The following is a 21,679-nucleotide window of genomic DNA, read 5'->3' on the forward strand; positions in this document are numbered from 1 at the left end:
CTGAAGCCGAGTTTGCATCAAAACGGCGACTTTACAAAGGTATTTCGGCAGCATAGGTGGGGAATAAAGGCTCCAAAAATACACTAATTTAAAGCACAGCTCTGCCCCTATTTAGCGCTATTTTTATATCATCTTGAAAAAACGGGGTGACAGGTTCCCTTTAATTGCTATATGCATTGCAGTATAAAGCTTACAGCCTGCTATGACCACGCTGCCACCTCAACACCACTGGTGCTACTGCAACCCCCCGACCTATGGACTCCTTCCCCAAAACCCCGTAGAATGGGAGGCAGCAAGGGTCCTCTTCCCTCTTTACCAGTCTGTCATTGTTAGTATGTCTACTGTAAGTGATATCTGTATTTTATTTATAACCCTGTCTCATGTATAGCACCATGGAATCAATGGTGCTACTGTATATAAATGATAATAATAACAAGATAGTATAAGCAATCAGGAGATTGCAGGCTAAATAATAATGAAAGAATGCCATCAAAGAAACTCCTCAAAAAACAATGGAATTCCATTTGTTCACAGTACTCAGACAACCCCTTCAAAATCTTTGTATTGCTCTCTTGTAAAATAATGACACTTACACTCACCTTTGGTGGCAGCGCCATTCCAGCGGTGTCCGCACTGTCTCTCCTAGGGCTTGACTGACATAACAAATCACATGATCTATGCAGCTAATCAGTACTGGTTTCACTCTCTGCACCTGCTCTGTGAATAAGGAAGTGAGAGATCGGCATCTCTCACTTCCTTCAGATGTCCGGATACATATGGCAGGGTGAGTGAAGCCAGCACTGACTGGCCACAGGGATTGTGTGGCATAACAATGTCACATGACCCAACGGAAAGAGCCAATGCCAACACCACTGGAAAGTCACCAGCACAGGAGGGGAGTGTTGTGAATTCTGTTGTCGGGCTCCCTCCTGTGGTCATGAATGGTACTTCGGCTGGTTCTGTCCATGGACTTTCTCTGGTGGCTGTGGGTGTTTCTGAGTTTCCTTCCTCAGGTGACGAGGTTAATTCGTTAGCTGGCTGCTCTATTTAACTCCACTTAGATCTTTGCTCTATGCCACCTGTCAATGTTCCAGTATTGGTCTAGTTCACTCCTGGATCGTTCTTGTGACCTGTCTTCCCAGCAGAAGCTAAGTGACTGCTTGTTTTTCTCTGGTTTGCTATTTTTCTGTCCAGCTTGCTATTTTGATTGTTGTCTTGCTTGCTGGAAGCTCTGGGACGCAGAGGGAGCGCCTCCGCACCGTGAGTCGGTGCGGAGGGACTTTTTGCGCCCTCTGCGTGGTCTTTTTGTAGGTTTTTGTGCTGACCGCAAAGCTACCTTTCCTATCCTCAGTCTGTTCAGTAAGTCGGGCCTCACTTTGCTTAATCTATTTCATCTCTGTGTTTGTATTTTCATCTTTACTCACAGTCATTATATGTGGGGGCTGCCTTTTCCTTTGGGGAATTTCTCTGAGGCAAGGTAGGCTTTATTTTTCTATCTTTAGGGCTAGCTAGTTCCTTAGGCTGTGCCGAGTTGCATAGGGAGCGTTAGGAGCAATCCACGGCTATTTCTAGTGTGGTTGATAGGATTAGGGATTGCGGTCAGCAGAGTTCCCACGTCCCAGAGCTCGTCCTATATTATCAGTAACTATCAGGTCATTCCGTGTGCTCTTAACCACCAGGTCCATTATTGTCCTGACCACCAGGTCATAACAGGGGAGTTTGGGTGTTATTCTTTTTACTGGGGGCAAACATAAGGATTCAGAAGGGGTTGCATGAGTAGTGGACAAACTCCTTAATTGCACTGCAGGGTGGGGTACGTTTTTAATTTTCACCTCAGAAAGCAGAAAAGCTAGAATCGGCCCTGGTGTGGTTCTCATCCGTTACCAGTTGTCCTGAGCCTGTACTGATGCACACAGTTTGGCTGATGATATACTGAACACTTTAGGGCTGTAGGCAGGACATATCCCGCCATATGCCTTCATAAGATGCCATTCCATGGGGCTAGTTTTCCTATAAACAGTGCTTTTAAGAGAAAATACATTTACAATGCAAAACATCTGATAGAACGGGTACTATTCTCTTTCTGTTCATATTGAGTTCAAAAGATAAAACCCCTCCATGACTTTATATAAAATCTGAAGCACACGGAGGAGCAGTAGGACATCGTAGATGTCCATGTATAGGGCCTTAGTTTATGAATAATAATTGGAATCTATTATATTATTAGTTCAGATCCACTGGTTAGTCCTGTTCTGAAGAAGGCTCCAGATCTGCACATTTATATAGTAGGAGAAAACCTTCATTTAACATGCCAAGGGTTTGTAGGTGCAAGTCACAGTATATACCAAGATGGCCAGATACTGCAGAATGATTACTCCCACCTAATTCCAAGCTTACAGCTAAACAACAATGGAAACTACAACTGTCTGCACATACAAATACAATAACAAGGGACGTCAGCTGGAGTCACCCAGAAGCCAAACTGTTAATGTTTATGTAATTGGTGAGTTTCTCAAAATCAATTAATTATGATCGCTCATAATATTAATGTTTTCTTTTCTCACACACCTTATCTTGGGCACAAAGTTTTTTTTTTCATGAAAGATTTAGTCTGGCAACAATTGTTTGTTACTGCAGACTTTGTTCTCTTAACGCATGTATGTAGTAAGCGTGATTGTCTTTGACGATGACTTGCATCTGGTTCTTTATACATATGCAGCTTATTTGCTAACTGGGCTGTATCTGTGTATCAAGTGTGTCGGTCATAGTTTTGGAACTTCTGAATGAATCGTACTGTAACGAGCCCTGGAAGTGGTAAGTATTCATAGAAGTGTAACTGACTTGTTTAAGATGTGGTTTGTGCAGTGATAATTGTGTGCATGCTATGTTTGTGCATGCCTGCTGCAAGAGCTCAGTGATTGTCCTGCACTTCTGTGACATGTGCATGGTGCTTATCTGATGTGTGCGCTGTGCTTGTGCGATGTGTCTGATGTGTGCGCTGTTCTTGTACGATGCATGTGAAGTGTGTGCTGTGCTTGTGCAATGTATGTGATGTGTGTGCTGTGCTTGTGTGATGTGTCTGATGTGTGTACTGTGGTTGTGCAATGTATGTAATGTGTGCGCTGTGCTTGTGTGATGTGTGCGCTGTGCTTGTGCAATGCATGTGTTGTGTGCGCTGTGCTTGTGTGATGTGTCTGATGTGTGCGCTGTGCTTGTGCAATGTATGTGTTGTGTGCGCTGTGCTTGTGTGATGTGTCTGATGTGTGCGCTGTGCTTGTGCAATGTATGTGTTGTGTGCGCTGTGCTTGTGTGATGTGTCTGATGTGTGCGCTGTGCTTGTGCAGTGTATGTGATGTGTGTGCTGTGCTTGTGCAATGTATGTGATGTGTGCGCTGTGCTTGTGTGATGTGTCTGATGTGTGTACTGTGCTTGTGCAATGTATGTGATGTGAGCGCTATGCTTGTGTGATGTGTCTGATGTGTGCGCTGTGCTTGTGCAATGTATGTGATGTGTGCGCTGTGCTTGTGCAATGTATGTGTTGTGTGCGCTGTGCTTGTGTGATGTGTCTGATGTGTGTGCTGTGCTTGTGCAATGTATGTGCTGTGCTTGTGTGATGGCTCTGATGTGTGTGCTGTGCTTGTGCAATGTATGTGATGTGTGTGCTGTGCTTGTGCAATGTATGTGATGTGTGCGCTGTGCTTGTGCGATGTGTCTGATGTGTGCGCTGTGCTTGTGCAATGTATGTGATGTGTGCGCTGTGCTTGTGCGATGTGTCTGATGTGTGTGCTGTGCTTGTGCAATGTATGTGATGTGTGCGCTCTGCTTGTGCAATGTATGTGTTGTGTGCGCTGTGCTTGTGTGATGTGTTTGATGTGTGCGCTGTGCTTGTGTGATGTGTCTGATGTGTGCGTAATCCTTGTGCAATGTATATGATCAGTGCACTGTGCTTGTGTAAAGTTTACTTTGTACTTACTGTATATGGCATGTACACAATACTATTATTTTGAACTCTACTGTAGTTTGGACTCTTTTGTACACGATGATACCAAATAAGTGTATTTTTTACATTTTTTTAATATCTTTATTTTTATTGGGGGGAAAGGAGATGATTCGAACTTACCGTACATTATTTTTTTTAAACTTTTTATTGCATTTATTAGACCCCTAGGTAAACCCTGGCTGTCATAGCAACCCATTATCACGGGGAGGGCAGAGGACTCATAGAATGACGCGCCCCTATGCTGGTGCGCAATTAATACTGATGCCAGAGATTGATAGTGGTATTTAACAGGTTAACAGTCACAAATAGAGTTCCACTTGCAGTTGTTAGAGGCAGGTATTTTAGACTAACTGTATGGTTATACAGTGCCTTGCAAAAGTATTCGCCCCCCTGGAACTTTTCAACCTTTTCCCAAATATCATGCTTCAAACACAAAGATACCAAATGTAAATTTTTGGTGAAGAATCAACAACAAGTGGAACACAATTGTGAGGTTGAACGAAATTTATTGGTTATTTTCAATTTTTGTGGAAAATCAAATATTTAGAATTGAGAGTCCTCAGTGGTTGATACCTTTTAATGGCTAACTGAAAAGATGGAAACAAATTGCAAGCTTTCGAGACTACATATGTCTCTTCATCAGGCAGAGTCTTTGCCTGATGAAGAGATGTATGTAGACTCGAAAGCTTGCAATTTGTTACCATCTTTTCAGTTAGCCATTAAAAGGTATCAACCACCGAGGACTCTCAATTCTAAATATTTTTCTATCTACTGGCTAACACGGTACCAAGATATTTCTTTCCTGTGGAAAATCAAAAACTGAAAAGTGGGGCGTGTAATATTATTTGGCCCCTTTAACTTAATACTTTGTTGCGCCACCTTTTGCTACGATTACAAGTCGCTTGGGGTATGTCTCTATCAGTTTTTTACATCGAGAGACTGAAATTCTTGCTCATTCTTCCTTGGCAAACAGCTCGAGCTCAGTGAGGTTTGATGGAGATCGTTTGTGAACAGCAGCTTTCAGCTCTTTCCACAGATTCTCGATTGGATTGATGTCCGGACTTTAACTTGGCCATTCTAACACCTGGATACGTTTATTTTGAACCATTGCATTGTCGATTTTGCTTTATGTTTGGCATCATTGTCTTGTTGGAAGACAAATCTCCGTCCCAGTCTCAGGTCTTTTGTAGACTCCAACAGGTTTTCTTCAAGAATGGTCCTGTATCTGGCTTCATCCATCTTCCCATCAATTCTAACCATCTTCCCTGTACCTGCTGAAGAAAAGCAGGCCCAAACCATGATGCTGCCACCACCATGTTTGACAGTGGGGATGGTGTGTTCAGGGTGATGAGCTGTGTTGCCTTTACGCCAAACATATCGTTTGGCATTGTTGCCAAAAAGTTCGATTTTGGTTTCATCTGACCAGAGCACCTTCTTCCACATGTTTGGTGTGTCTCCCAGGTGGCTTGTTGCAACTTTAAATGACACTTTTTATGGATATCTTTGAGAAATGGATTTCTTCTTGCCACTCTTCCATAAAGGCCAGATTTGTGCAGTGTACAACTGATTGTTGTCCTATGGACAGACTGTCCGACCTCAGGTGTAGATCTCTGCAGTTCATCCAGAGTGATCATGGGCCTCTTGGTTGCATCTCTGATCAGTCTTCTCTTTGTTTGAGATGAAAATTTAGAGGGACTGCCGGGTCTTGGTAGATTTACAATGGTATGATAATCCTTCCATTTCAATATGTTCAACTGCACAGTGCTCCTTGGGATGTTTAAAGTTTTGGAAATCATTTTGTATCCATATCCGGCTTTAAACTTCTCCACAACAGTATCACGGACCTGCCTGTTGTGTACCTTTGTGTTATAATTGGGAATCGTATCTTCATATACATAAAAAACAACTGAGGTGCATATTGTCTACATTAACAAACATATAACATCTATCACACATCGTATACCGTGTGACAGCACAAATGTTGATTCGTACTGACACAACACTTAACTTGGTTAACTGTGTGTTATAATTGGGAATCATATCTTCATATACATAAAAAACAACTGAGGTGCATATTGTCTACATTAACAAACATATAACATCTATCACACATCGTATACCGTGTGACAGCACAAATGTTGATTCGTACTGACCTTGTACCTTGGTCTTCATGATGCTCTCTGTGTTTCAAACAGAACCCTTAGACTATCACAGAGCAGGTGCATTTATATGGATTGCACACAGGTGGATTGTATTTATCATCATTAGGCATTTAGGGCAACATTGGATCATTCAGAGATCCACAATGAACTTCTGGAGTGAGTTTGCTGCACTGAACGTAAAGGTGCCGAATAATATTGCACGCCCCACTTTCCAGTTTTTGAATTTCCACAAAAATTTTAAATAACCAATAAATTTCGTTCAACTTCACAATTGTGTTCCACTTGATGATTCTTCACCAAAAATTTACATTTAGTATCTTTATGTTTGTAGCATGATATGTGGGAAAAGGTTGAAAAGTTCCAGAGGGCCGAATACTTTCGCAAGGCACTGTATATGGAGCGTCACCCCTATAAAAATCATATTAGCAGTGTACCTGTTACTGGTTCAGTGTTTGTGGAAATTACTTTTAATCCATATGTAAGGGGCTTCAGTGCATCCATTGCATGGCCATGAGCTGGGTGCACTGTTTTGCCCCTCAATTTGTCTCTTTGGGACTGCCCTACCTTCTAAAACGCTACCCCAAATGTGTGCGAATGCACATTGACACTGGCTGGGCAGGCTGCATTCTCACACAATGGCTGGACACGTTCTTCCACCTGGCCCTCTGCAGATGCCACTCACTACACTTTATAGTATACGAACAGCAAGAGCAGAGAAAACCCAGGAAGGAAAATGCACCCAGCGATTTTGTGCGATCACGGTCTGCACAGTCACTATCAATACGCATGTGCACACATGCAGAGCAATGTTTGTTTGACTTTTGGATATGGGACAGACCCCTACTCCATCTTTAAACCACCATTAGTACAGTAAACCTAGGCACTTGAATAAATACACAAAACACATTATTTTGATTGTCAAAATGGGCAGAGTTTTTATTTAAATCACAGGATTAAATAATCAAAATAGGAGTCAGGTGTAGTGCTAGTACATTGGGATTCACAAGTACTGCGATATCCCCAGCTGTCTGACATACAGCACCAGGACAGACAGCCATAAAGGGGCGGCTGTTATGATCTGGTGGCCTAGGAGCAGCATGAGACGGACTCTGGAGAAGGTGGTCCCTGTACTGACCGCAAACCCTGAACCTAGCAGCGCAACTAGAAGTAGCCGTGGGGGGTACCTAACACTCCCTAGACCCCTCGGCACAGCCTAAGATCTAACTAACCCTAAAGACAGAAACAGGAAACCTATCTTGCCTCAGAGAAAATCCCCAAAGGATAGATAGCCCCCCACAAATATTGACTGTGAGAGGAGAGGGAAATAACATACGCAGATATGAAATCAGATTTTAGCATAGGAGGCCAGTCTAGCTAAAAAGAAAGAATAGAACAGAGTACTATGCGGTCAGTATAAAAACACTAGAAAATATCCACCGCAGAAAATACGGATCACCACATCTGACTAAAGACATGTGGGGTATATCTGCATCTCCAGAGAAATAGCTAGGCTGAAAAAAAATCCTTCACAGACCAAGCTGTGTTGTGAGTTCCGTTCTGGAGCTCCCTCCTGTGGTTGCTAATGGTATTTTTGCGGGTTCTGCCCCTGGGCTCCCTCTGGTGGTTTCAAGTGGAACTGCTGCTCCGTTGGGTGGCTGTAGCAGCTGCCTTCACTAATCGCCTTGCCTGGGTTTGTTATTTAAACCTGCTCTGGGCTTTAGTCCTTGCCTGCTGTCAATGTTCTTGGTTGGATTTGATTCTTCCCTTGGATTTTTCATATGGCCAGTCCTTGTCTGCAAAAGATAAGTTTTGCTAGTTTTGTTTGTCCATTTGTTTGGACTCTATTGCTTTGCATTTTGTCTCTTTTGTCCAGCTTGTCACTATGTCTCATTCAGGCTAGCTGGAAGCTCTGGGAAAGCAGATTTGCCCCTCCACACCGTGAGTCGGTGTGGAGTTAATTTTTGTAAACTCTGCGTGGATTTTGTAGTTTTTAATACTGACCGCACAGTATCCTTTGCTCTCTGTCTATCTAGTTTAGTTTTGAGTTCAAGAGAAAGAAAAGTAGCGTACACCTCGGTCCAGATGAAAAACTTTTACTTTAATAGGACATCTTACAAAGGAAGGCGGGCGGGAGGAGACGTGTTGGGGGAAGAAGGACTTCTTCCCCCAACACGTCTCCTCCCGCCCGCCTTCCTTTGTAAGATGTCCTATTAAAGTAAAAGTTTTTCGTCTGCATCCGAGGTGTGCGCTACTTTTCTTTCTCTTGAACTCGCAACTATGGTTTTCTTTGGATGTAGCACCCTCACAGAGCCGACCACATGAGAGGACAGAGTCTCAGCTTTTTGGATCATTTATACACACGAGGGGTAAGTGCACTACAGCGGTGCTGTATTTTCTTCTTTTTTCTATCCCTTGTGCTAGTTTAGTTTTGGCCTCCCTTTGCTGAAATCTAATTTCATTTCTGTGTTTGTCATTTCCCTCTCCTTTCACAGTCAATATTTGTGGGGGGCTGTCTTTCCTTTTGGGGGTTTCTCTGAGGCAAGATAGCTTTCTATTTCCTTCTTTAGGGGTAGTTATATCTGAGGCTGTGACGAGGTGTCTAGGGAGTGTCAGGAACATCCCACGGCTATTTCTAGTTGTGTTGTTAGGATTAGGGACTGCGGTCAGTAGAGATACCACCTTCTCAGAGCTGTTCCATGTTGCGTTTTATTTATTTAGGATGTGCCGGTCAGGTTTTTGAAATGTATTCTTTAGCCTTCTGATCGTGCACTCCGCCTCCTAGCTTCAGGTGTTTTAATTACAGCAGGTCCAATACCCCTCCACAGAGAGAGAGAATTTTAGTCTAAGAAGAGGTTTCACATGCACCCATTCAGATGGAGACGTTTATTCTCAGCGAGGTAAGGCAAGTGTAGGACCTGGTATAAGAGAGATGCCGTAAAGGGGCTACCAGGTACACATAAAATTGGCCATTTTTATGCGCTAAAAGCTCTCAAATTTCATGTTTTCAAGTTGACATGTTTTAGCGCTGCAGTGTGCTGCCTTATTTACTTAACCATGTTGCGTTTTAGCCACCAGGTCATTTCAGTGTGGCCTCTTAACCACCAGGTCATAACAAAGCTGGACAAGACAAAAACATGAAAATGCACAGAACTCTAAGGTCCACAGCAGGTGGACAGCAAAAACAAAGCCAGGACTTATCTTTGTAGAAAAACACAGCAAGCTGGAGAGACCAGCAGGGAAGTGAATCCTTCAAGAACAATGGACAACTGGCACTGACTAAAGGATCCAACAAAGCTATATACCCCAGTCAGTTTTGCAATTAGTAGATACACCTGTCCACTCCTGCAGTCCAGGCACAACTGCATTACCCTCTAGAACCACCGGAGGGAGCCCAAAAGCTGAATTCACAACAGTACCCCCCCCCCTTGAGGAGGGGTCACCGAACCCTCACCAGAGCCCCCAGGCCGATCAGGATGAGCCCGATGAAAGGCACGAACCAAATCAACGGCATGGACATCAGAGGCAGAAACCCAAGAATTATCCTCCTGGCCATAACCCTTCCACTTGACAAGGTACTGAAGCCTCCACCTCGAAAAAAGGGAATCCAAAATCTTCTCAACAACATATTCCAACTCCCCATCGACCATTACAGGTGCCGGAGGATCAACAGAGGGAACAATGGGCTCCACATATTTCTGCAACAAAGATCTATGGAAGACATTATGAATGGCAAGAGGCCGGAAGCGCCAGGCGAAAGGACACCGGATTAATAATCTCAGAAATCCTATAAGGACCAATAAATCGAGGCTTAAACTTAGGGGAAGAAACCTTCATAGGAACATGACGGGAAGATAACCAAACCAGATCACCAACCCGAAGCCGGGAACCAACACACCGTCGACGGTTAGCAAAACGCTGAGCCTCCTCCTGAGACAGCACCAAATTGTCCACCACATAAGCCCAAATCTGCTGCAACCTGTTGACCTCAGAATCCACACCAGGAAGGTAAGAAGGCTCAACCTGCCCAGAAGAAAAACGAGGATGAAAACCAAAATTACAAAAAAAAGGCGAAACCAAAGTAGCCAAACTAGCCCGATTATTAAGGGCAAACTCGGCTAATGGCAAAAAAGCCACCCAATCATCCTGATCAGCAGACACAAAGCATCTCAAATAGGTCTCCAAGGTCTGATTAGTTCGCTCAGTCTGGCCATTTGTCTGAGGATGAAATGCAGAGGAAAAAGACAAATCAATGCCCAGCTTGGCACAAAAGGCCCGCCAAAACCTAGAAACAAACTGGGAACCTCTGTCGGACACAATATTCTCCGGAATACCATGCAAACGCACCACATGCTGAAAAAACAACGGAACCAAATCAGAAGAAGGCAATTTAGGCAAAGGCACCAAATGAACCATCTTAGAAAATCGGTCACAGACAACCCAGATAACCGACATTCTTTGGGAAACAGGAAGATCGGAAATAAAATCCATAGAAATATGCGTCCAAGGTCTCTCAGGGACCGGCAATGGCAAAAGCAACCCGCTAGCGCGGGAACAGCAAGGCTTAGCCACCGCACAAATCCCACAGGACTGCACAAAAGAACGCACATCCTGTGACAAAGAAGGCCAACAACCCAGCATAGCCAGCCACTAGACTCTAAAACTTAACATTTAATATGTATACCTCTAAAATTATGTGTACTTTAAAAACAATTTGGTGCTCATGTTTAAACGTGCACTAGACAAGAAAAATGGCATGATCTCACCCAATTGCTGTCTCTCTTCTTGTTACAGATTCTTGTGCTTATTGAGAGCACGGCATGGGACGGAGACCAATAGACCTTTTCCAATGGGGGGGAGAAAAAAAATAAAAAATAAATAAAAAATATATATATATAGGTAGGTGGGGGGGGAAGGGTTTGAAGCTATCTTCCCTGTCGTGCCCCGTGTATAAGACTCCCGCCCTAACAAGGGCAGTCCCCAAGTTTGAGCCTACTTAGTGAAGCCCTTTAGTTAGTATAACCACCCTGGATGATATGTCCTCTTTCTCTTCCCAACGCGTTTCCCTCCCCGTTACGGGGGTTCATCAGGGGAATAAAATGTCCAGGTTAAATGTCCAGGTTAGTGGAGGTATTCTGCAGTGGCAGACATAACCTCATTCAGCGGCGTCCTCCATGTGAGGATAAGGCAGTCCCTCTCTTGTCCAATCTGGTTATCATTAAATAAGGGAGGGGGAGGCACCTAGATTCCAATCTATCATCACTTCCTTTCAACTTGTGTCAATCATACACTTGGTTCAAATGTTTCAAACCTATCAAAAAGATCTAATATTGCATTCAGAATAGTTTTTCCAGTACTTTAAGCGATCTATAAATACTCTTTAATTGGTTTCAAGGCCCTTTTTACCATTGAGCGTCCCTCAATAACACCTCTGTGCAATGGTGCATTTGCGCTCATACACTTAGTTCAAATGTTTCAACACCTATCAAAATGATCTGATATTGTGTTCAGAATAGTGTTAGGAATACTCTTTAATTGGTTTCAAGGCCCTTTTTACCATTGAGCGTCCCTCAATAACACCTCTGTGCAATGGTGCATTTGCGCTAATATACTTAGTTCAGATGTTTCAACACCTATCAAAAAAATCTGATATTGTGTTCAGAATAATGTTAGGAATACTCTTTAATTGGTTTCAAGGCCCTTTTTACCATTGAGCGTCCCTCAATAACACCTCTGTGCAATGGTGCATTTGCGCTAATACACTTAGTTCAGATGTTTCAACACCTATCAAAAAAATCTGATATTGTGTTCAGAATAATGTTAGGAATACTCTTTAATTGGTTTCAAGGCCCTTTTTACCATTGAGCGTCCCTCAATAACACCTCTGTGCAATGGTGCATTTGCGCTAATACACTTAGTTCAGATGTTTCAACACCTATCAAAAAAATCTGATATTGTGTTCAGAATAATGTTAGGAATACTCTTTAATTGGTTTCAAGGCCCTTTTTACCATTGAGCGTCCCTCAATAACACCTCTGTGCAATGGTGCATTTGCGCTAATACACTTAGTTCAAATGTTTCAACACCTATCAAAAAGATCTGATATTGTGTTCAGAATAGTTTATCCGGTATTTTAAATGGTTTCAAGGCCCTTTTTACCATTGAGCGTCCCTCAATAACAGCTCTGTGCAATAGTGCATCTGCGCATGTTCCCTTAAGCCGGCGGCTCCTTAATCCTATCCTGGATATCCCAGGCTATTGCATTATCTTTGCGCTCTTAGGGCGACTTGGTACATGTTCCCATTGTACTTTATCTGTCACCAATGTCCCCCGTTCCTTTTTATGTGCCTAGATATACACCTCCGTGTATTAGAGCCACCGCGCGTACATACTCTTAGCCTATTCGGCTCCTCTATCACCTGACTTCAGGTCCTGGTCGGTGTTATCTGAATGCGCTTACCGGCGCATGCGCCCCTGAATTAATCAGCTAGTTTATGAGCGCAGTTCCTAGTTCGTCTTCTGCACCGGCCATCTCTTGCGCCTGCGTTTTATCCTTTACCCTGTGACATTAAGACTCCTCAACAGGGAGAAAGGTACATAATTTGGGATCTATACGCGCTCTACATAGTACTTACTACGCTTTTAATTATTTAAGTAGACTGAGTCCCTACACTAGAGACACAGTAGAAGTCTCGGTATTCTGATTTCCCTACTCTGACATGCAATATCATTTTATAGTCATTTCTATATCATATTCATGTACCTCCCTTATCCCAAGTATACATATATACATGATCCTTTCACCTTGCAGCGTGGCTGTTCACACATTATCTATCAATGCCCCACATTAATGTTCACTAGTGTCATGGTGACTATAAAATGATATTGCATGTCAGAGTAGGGAAATCAGAATACCGAGACTTCTACTGTGTCTCTAGTGTAGGGACTCAGTCTACTTAAATAATTAAAAGCGTAGTAAGTACTATGTAGAGCGCGTATAGATCCCAAATTATGTACCTTTCTCCCTGTTGAGGAGTCTTAATGTCACAGGGTAAAGGATAAAACGCAGGCGCAAGAGATGGCCGGCGCAGAAGACGAACTAGGAACTGCGCTCATAAACTAGCTGATTAATTCAGGGGCGCATGCGCCGGTAAGCGCATTCAGATAACACCGACCAGGACCTGAAGTCAGGTGATAGAGGAGCCGAATAGGCTAAGAGTATGTACGCGCGGTGGCTCTAATACACGGAGGTGTATATCTAGGCACATAAAAAGGAACGGGGGACATTGGTGACAGATAAAGTACAATGGGAACATGTACCAAGTCGCCCTAAGAGCGCAAAGATAATGCAATAGCCTGGGATATCCAGGATAGGATTAAGGAGCCGCCGGCTTAAGGGAACATGCGCAGATGCACTATTGCACAGAGCTGTTATTGAGGGACGCTCAATGGTAAAAAGGGCCTTGAAACCATTTAAAATACCGGATAAACTATTCTGAACACAATATCAGATCTTTTTGATAGGTGTTGAAACATCTGAACTAAGTGTATAAGCGCAAATGCACCATTGCACAGAGGTGTTATTGAGGGACGCTCAATGGTAAAAAGGGCCTTGAAACCAATTAAAGAGTATTCCTAACACTATTCTGAACACAATATCAGATCATTTTGATAGGTGTTGAAACATTTGAACTAAGTGTATGAGCGCAAATGCACCATTGCACAGAGGTGTTATTGAGGGACACTCAGTGGTAAAAAGGGCCTTGAAACCAATTAAAGAGTATTCCTAACACTATTCTGAACACAATATCAGATCTTTTTGATAGGTGTTAAAACATTTGAACTAAGTATATTAGCGCAAATGCACCATTGCACAGAGGTGTTATTGAGGGACGCTCAATGGTAAAAAGGCCTTGAAACCAATTAAAGAGTATTTATAGATCGCTTAAAGTACTGGAAAAACTATTCTGAATGCAATATTAGATCTTTTTGATAGGTTTGAAACATTTGAACCAAGTGTATGATTGACACAAGTTGAAAGGAAGTGATGATAGATTGGAATCTAGGTGCCTCCCCCTCCCTTATTTAATGATAACCAGATTGGACAAGAGAGGGACTGCCTTATCCTCACATGGAGGACGCCGCTGAATGAGGCTATGTCTGCCACTGCAGAATACCTCCACTAACCTGGACATTTAACCTGGACATTTTATTCCCCTGATGAACCCCCGTAACGGGGAGGGAAACGCGTTGGGAAGAGAAAGAGGACATATCATCCAGGGTGGTTATACTAACTAAAGGGCTTCACTAAGTAGGCTCAAACTTGGGGACTGCCCTTGTTAGGGCGGGAGTCTTATACACGGGGCACGACAGGGAAGATAGCTTCAAACCCTTCCCCCCCACCTACCTATATATATATATTTTTTATTTATTTTTTTTTTTTTTCTCCCCCCCATTGGAAAAGGTCTATTGGTCTCCGTCCCATGCCGTGCTCTCAATAAGCACAAGAATCTATAACAAGAAGAGAGACAGCAATTGGGTGAGATCATGCCATTTTTCTTGTCTAGTGCACGTTTAAACATGAGCACCAAATTGTTTTTAAAGTACACATAATTTTAGAGGTATACATATTAAATGTTAAGTTTTAGAGTCTAGTGGCTGGCTATGCTGGGTTGTTAGTTAAAAGTGGTCAGACGTGATTAGGAACGATACGTTCTGGTTTCTTTCTTTTTTCCTGCTGAATTCAGACAAAGAAGGCCACCAAAAGGACCTACTAACCAAATCTCTGGTACCAAAAATCCCAGGATGGCCAGCCAACACAGAACAATGAACCTCAGAAATCACTTTACTAGTCCATCTATCAGGAACAAACAGTTTCCCCACAGGACATCGGTCAGGCTTATCAGCCTGAAATTCCTTAAGAACCCGTCGCACATCAGGGGAGATGGCAGAAAGAATCACCCCTACCTTCAAAATGCCGACCAGCTCAAGAACCCCAGGGGAATCAGGAAAAAAAACTCCTAGAGAGGGCATCCGCCTTAACATTCTTAGTACCAGGAATGTACGAGACCACAAAATCAAAACAGGAGAAAAACAGGGACCATCGAGCCTATCTAGGATTCAGCCGCTTGGCAGACTCGGGGTAAATCAGATTCTTATGATCGGTCAGGACCACAATACGGTGCTTGGCCCCCTCAAGCCAATGTCGCCACTCCTCAAATGCCCACTTCATAGCCAACAACTCCCGATTGCCGACATCATAATTGCGTTCCGCAGGCGAAAACTTCCGAGAAAAGAAGGCACATGGTTTCATCAAAGAACCATCAGAATTCCTCTGAGACAAAACGGCCCCTGCCCCAATCTCAGACGCGTCAACCTCAACCTGAAATGGAAGAGAAACATCTGGCTGATGCAACACAGGGCTAACAAGATTTTCTCAGCCTGATCCACAGAATTAGGCTCATCATACAACAACCCCAATGCCTGAAAGGACGAATCAACATTAAGCAAAGCAGGATTGCCAGATTCCAGGGAAAATGCCCAATCCTGTGGGTCACCACGCAGCAGAGATATGATGATTTTAACCCGCTGAATAGGATCACCAGAAGACCGGGGTCTTAATGCAAAAAAACAGTTTACAGTTATTTTTGAAACTCAAAAATTTGGATCTGTTACCAAAGAATAAATCAGGAGTGGGAATCTTAGGTTCTAAGGCAGGAGTCTGAACAATGAAATCTGAAATACCCTGTACCCTAGCAGCAAGCTGATCCACCCGAGAAACTAACTCCTGAACATTCATGTTAATACTAGACTCCGTAGCCACCTAGAGGTAAAGAGGAAAGGAAAGACAAAACAGACTACAGAAAAAAATGGCTCAGCACTTTCCTTCCCTTCTTCTGAGATGCGTTTAACTCATTGTTGGCCAGTTGTACTGTTATGATCTGGTGGCCTAGGAGCAGCATGAGACGGACTCTGGAGAAGGTGGTCCCTGTACTGACCGCAAACCCTGAACCTAGCAGCGCAACTAGAAGTAGCCGTGGGGGGTACCTAACACTCCCTAGACCCCTCGGCACAGCCTAAGATCTAACTACCCCTAAAGACAGAAACAGGAAACCTATCTTGCCTCAGAGAAAATCCCCAAAGGATAGATAGCCCCCCACAAATATTGACTGTGAGAGGAGAGGGAAATAACATACGCAGATATGAAATCAGATTTTAGCATAGGAGGCCATACTAGCTAAAAAGAAAGAATAGAACAGAGTACTATGCGGTCAGTATAAAAACACTAGAAAATATCCACCGCAGAAAATACGGATCACCACATCTGACTAAAGACATGTGGGGTATATCTGCATCTCCAGAGAAATAGCTAGGCTGAAAAAAAATCCTTCACAGACCAAGCTGGACAAGACAAAAACATGAAAATGCACAGAACTGTAAGGTCCACAGCAGGTGGACAGCAAAAACAAAGCCAAGACGTATCTTTGTAGAAAAACACAGCAAACTGGAGAGAACAGCAGGGAAGTGAATCCTTCAAGAACAATGGACAACTGGCACTGACTAAAGGATCCAGCAAAGCTATATACCCCAGTCAGTTTTGCAATTAGTAGATACACCTGTCCACTCCTGCAGTCCAGGCACAACTGCATTACCCTCTACAACCACCGGAGGGAGCCCAAAACATGAATTCACAACAGGCGGCATGCACTGGCTTGCCATTCAAGCAGAGCCAGTAAACTTTCAGGGCACCAATGACCCTATTATCCTCACTCCTGTTCTTAACCACTGTGCCCGCCCCAAACTGATGCTACCATTACAACATCCTTGAGGCTGGCCACCAAAGCCGAGCCTGTTCACCACCATGAGGTTTTATATCCTCTATTAGTTAAAATGAGTTCACCTTAACTTCTCTGCAACTTCCACCTGACTCCTAAATCGCAAAGCCGTGATGGGTTATAAATTCCAAGTCACATTTGACACTTTTTTAAATTAATCACTTTTGTAAACTTAAAAACTAGAAATCCCTGCAAAAGCAATAAGGAGACTAAGGGGACTAAACTTGGCAAACCTCCAACTTACAAAGAGTCATCCTACAGCGCTCAGGTGAGAAAAAACCACCTGTGGAGGAAACCTCCAGGGAACCGCAGCTAAAGGATTGCCCTTCCCTTGGCCTTAGAAGGATAATGCTAATGATAACTCTTTATAACCAACATAAAATTGAACCTGGTACAAGATATACAATGGCAAATTCAAAAATAGAATAAAGCATTCATCTTTATACAAGCAATAATTAAAACATTTTAGGACAGAGATTACAAACAGGGTGGGAGGGCGGGTAATGTTTTCTCCATTTCATCCCTTGAGAGGAAGAGGGAAAGAGCCCGAGTTACCTCCCCTATACAAGCCCCATCCTCCTCACAGTAAGACACCAGGCACAGACATACTAAGCTCCCTCTTCTTAAAGCAACACTCTTGTTTAAAATCTACACTGCTATACAAATGCAGCGCCCCAGAGTCCTGGTCGTTGCAGTAATGTCGCTCTGCCACTAAGGGGAGTGATGTTATGTCTCATTGCACTAAAGGAGTTCACCTGACCCGGTATCATAGTCACACATTAAACTTCACGCTCCGGCCACCAGGGGGAGCAAAAGGCTGTATGTATTAGGCCACTCCTCACACTCTGGTAAAACTGGGGGTTGGACAGGAAGTTAGGGAGAACGCAGCCTGGGAGAGCTCCAGGGAGGACCTGTCAGAAGTGGGAACCTGGCAGGTACCTAGCAGAAAGGACAGATTGTTACGGAGCCGCGCCTGTACTACCTTGCGGCGGCATCTCAAGGAAGGACATGAAGCGAAGTATATTGTGGAGAAGTGAGAAGCGGGATCATAGTACGAAGGAGATAGAACCAGAAGGAGTCATGTCCCTAAGACTGTGGCAACATCCTTCTGAGGCGCGTAGTCGGTGGCCGGAGCACCGAGGAAGAAACAGACTCCACGCATTATTTCAAACAGCGGCAGGAGAGTTAATTACAGGTTGGCTGTCTGACTTAAATCACCTAAACGGACATAGGAGGCAATCGTGGGAGAGGGGCGTCTCTAGGGTCCCAGAATAACTCCAGGCCTACCTGTCATACGGGTGCGTCCTAGCCATATTATCTGGGGAACGGAGAGAGAAAGAACAGATATGACAGTTGTGAGGACTATCCCGTGGTGCTCAGCATGGAAGGACTACAACATACAGGCGCTAGAAGGTAGACACTGATTCCCACCTGCAAAGGGAACTCTGGATGTGCCTTCGGACCGGCCGGTCTCAGCCAGCCCTGTTAGCAGTGCTCTGGATTGCGGACCCCGAAGCCTTCAGTAAAAAGGTAAAGAGACTGCAACTTTGCGTCCTCGTTATTCCTCGCACCTTGCACCACGCACCATCACCTTTCATTGGACGCCCCTTAGCAGGGTCACGGACCGGGTCTAGCCACCGTGACAACCCAAGACCGAGTACCCCGCGGCCCTGCATTTGGGGGCGCTCCACAAACAAAGCTGCAGGAGAAGTCCACCCCTCCCAAAGTCATGTCCTCCTCTGCCTAGAGCTCCAGTGGTTTCTTTAGGAGAGAGCACTATCCATCACTCTCAACCTAGGGCAGTCCCAAAGATGCAAATTGAAGGGCAAAATGGTGCACCCAGCTTACAGCCACGCCATGCGTACACCAAAGACCCCCTATTTACATATGGATTAAAAGTTATTTTCACAAGCACTCTTTCACTGTCATCAATTTGACGCACTCTGATGGGACCTGTGGTTATAAGAAAATATGCCTAGGGGCAAATATGGATCAACTCTGGCTAATGTGATAGCCAGTTAAAATCTGAAGATCGTTCAGCCCGTTTTCCTAGGTTTCACAACTGCCTAAGTTCTGACCTGGTTTGTGAATTCAAAAGGATATATGGCACCACATCACTCAACCAAGTAAGAGTAGCAATCAGCAAGAATGTTCCAAGTCAATTCCAACTTTGATTGTATCTGCAGAAAGCAATTAGGAATGAAAAGTCCGTCCTGACAATCCTATGAATGGAACACTTCCCTTAGTACCAATTGTGGATTATATTGACCAAAGAAACGTACACTACAGCTAGTTTGTATGGAGGGGCTATTTGTTGTATGCCTGACATCTCCCTATCTAATGACATGACAGAGAAATTGTCAGTATAGCTATTAAGCTGTGACAATAGATTCACAGAAGACTAGAGAAATAATTTCACTCTTCATGCCCCTTCTGTTATGTAATACAGTGGCATGTAAAAGTTTGGGTACCCCTAGTTATGCGACCGCGACGTCATTTCCGGCCTTCGCGCAATGCATCCTTGGGAACGGAGGCCGCCGCTTGCACCGCTGAGAGTCGGGGGCTGTCGCAGGGTAAGTATATCCATATTTTTTATTTATTTTTATTTTTTTTTACATGAATATGGATCCCAGGGCCTGAAGGCGAGGCTCCTCTCCTCCAGACCCTGGGAACCATCCAGGACAGCTCCCTGCACACGCCCCCCCCGACTTTTGAGACGATTTTCAGGGGTTAAAAAGTCGTCTTATACGCCGGAAAATATGGTAGTAATTTTTTCTTCACTGCCCAATGGTATAAAATTCTGTTACACAACCGTGGTGTCAATATGATCACCTCTAGATGAATTCATTGAGAGGTGTAGTTTGTAAAATGGGGTCACTTATGGGGGGTTCTGCTGTTCTGGCACCTCATGGGCTCTCCCAGTGGGTCATGGCACCTGCTAACCATAGCAATAAAATCTGGCGTTCCTTGCCTTGTGAGCTTTGCACTGTGCCTGAAAAATATTTCCCGGTTACATGTTGCATATTGGTGTACTCAGGAAAACATGGACCTCAGTTTGCTGTAAAAATAATTCCTAATATAAAACTTAGAAAAATTAAAAACTTGGGGCTAAAACAACATTTTAGTGGTAAAATGTAATTTATTCTTGCTCTGTGCTTCAAAAAGAGTCATATGGGGTATCGGCGTACGCAGGAGAAATTGCACTAAAAAATCATATGGTACAATTTCTCCTGTTACCTTCATGAAAATGCAAAATTTGTGGCCAAAATAACTTTTTGAGGTGAACGCTATCTTGGGGTGCAAGGTGGTACGTGGCAAAAAATTTTTTTGGGTGGACTGGAAGGGTTACGGTCCTGAGGATAGGTCCTGGGAGCCTGCTGAGCACATTCGGGCTCCGCAGCTTATTGCTGCCTTCGAACGTAGCGAGGCCCAAGGAGGGGGGGGCCCTAGGAGGGGGGGGTAATGTTAGGAGTCGAGTTTCCTCTGCTGCACAGGGGGAATCTCGATCCGTGTTTGCTGCGGTCTCCCATTCTGCTTCGGCCGCAGTGGGCTCTGCTCAGCGGAGGCGTCGCTCCCAGCGGCTTGCTGGGACTGATTCTGTGCAAAGGGTTACTGCTGCCTTTTCTGGCTCTCCTGTTGTACCCTGCACTGATCTGCGGCGAGCGGGCTTCTCTGGGACTAAGTCCTTATTTGCACACACTGAGCATGCCCAGGGCAAGATCTCCCGTTGGAGATCGAGGGTCACATGCTCAAGTACTGCAGCACACCTCATTGGTCCTTTTGGCAGGTCCTGAAAGGGCAAAACTTCTGTAGCTGTTTCCTGTGCTGCAGCTATATAAACTGCGCATGACCGCACGGCCATGCGCTAGTATTGTCTTGATATTATGTGTGAGTGTAGATGGATGTATGTCGATGGATGAAAGCTCCTAAGTATCCCTCCCTAGAGTTGTTGACTGCTCGCGGATGATGGTAGCTATCTAGCGCCCGACTAGCCATCTGCATGTAACACACATCACACCGTCCTGTTGCTGTGCCCGCCAGTACGGCGCCGTGCGCTTCCTCTGCGCTTTCCTTACCCAAGCCTGGGTGATTATTGGCGTCCGTCAGTGCGGCACCGCACGCACTCTCATGCCTATAGATTCTATTTTATAAGTTTCCTTACACACCCAGTTGCGGTGTTGTGCCAGCAAGTGTCTAATCGGACTTCAATCCTGTGTAGGGGTTGAGTTCGCTGACTTCTTGCTCGCGCTCTATGTGCGGTACTGCGGTCCTGTGACGCAACAGGATCGCTTCCTTCACGCAGGGTGAAGTTAACCCATGTGTGTATACTTAGTACCGCCATATAGTCCGTCTTACTAGCAGCAGGGTCTTTTACCTGCACGGTGGACCTCGGACTGCGAACGCACCTAGTTTCATATTATCTATACTTGGTGCGTTCCGCCGGTCCTTAACATAATACTAGCGCCAAGGTCTGGCTAGTAATGACGGACGATCAGCGTTTACAGCGGTACATCCAGCAGCTGGAGGGAAGGTTGGCGGCTCTTGAGCGTTCAACCTCAGCTGTGGATGTTACTGCTGTCGCTGTTCAGGCTGCAAGTGTGGCTGCAGCTACCTTGTCCACTGCCGCCCCTGTACCGACGCTATCTCGCCTCCCGCTACCAGATAAATTTTCTGGTGACAGTAAG

General features: G+C 44.4%; 1 protein-coding gene across 1 annotated transcript in view; it reads left to right on the forward strand.

The window, feature by feature from the left end:
• LOC138672809 (immunoglobulin superfamily member 1-like) overlaps positions 1-21,679 on the forward strand; it is a 119,128-nt gene that overhangs the window by 48,594 nt on the left and 48,855 nt on the right. The gene's annotated exons all lie outside the window — the stretch shown is intronic.

The sequence above is a fragment of the Ranitomeya imitator genome, chromosome 1, assembly GCF_032444005.1.
Source record: "Ranitomeya imitator isolate aRanImi1 chromosome 1, aRanImi1.pri, whole genome shotgun sequence".
Taxonomy (NCBI): Eukaryota; Metazoa; Chordata; class Amphibia; order Anura; family Dendrobatidae; genus Ranitomeya; species Ranitomeya imitator.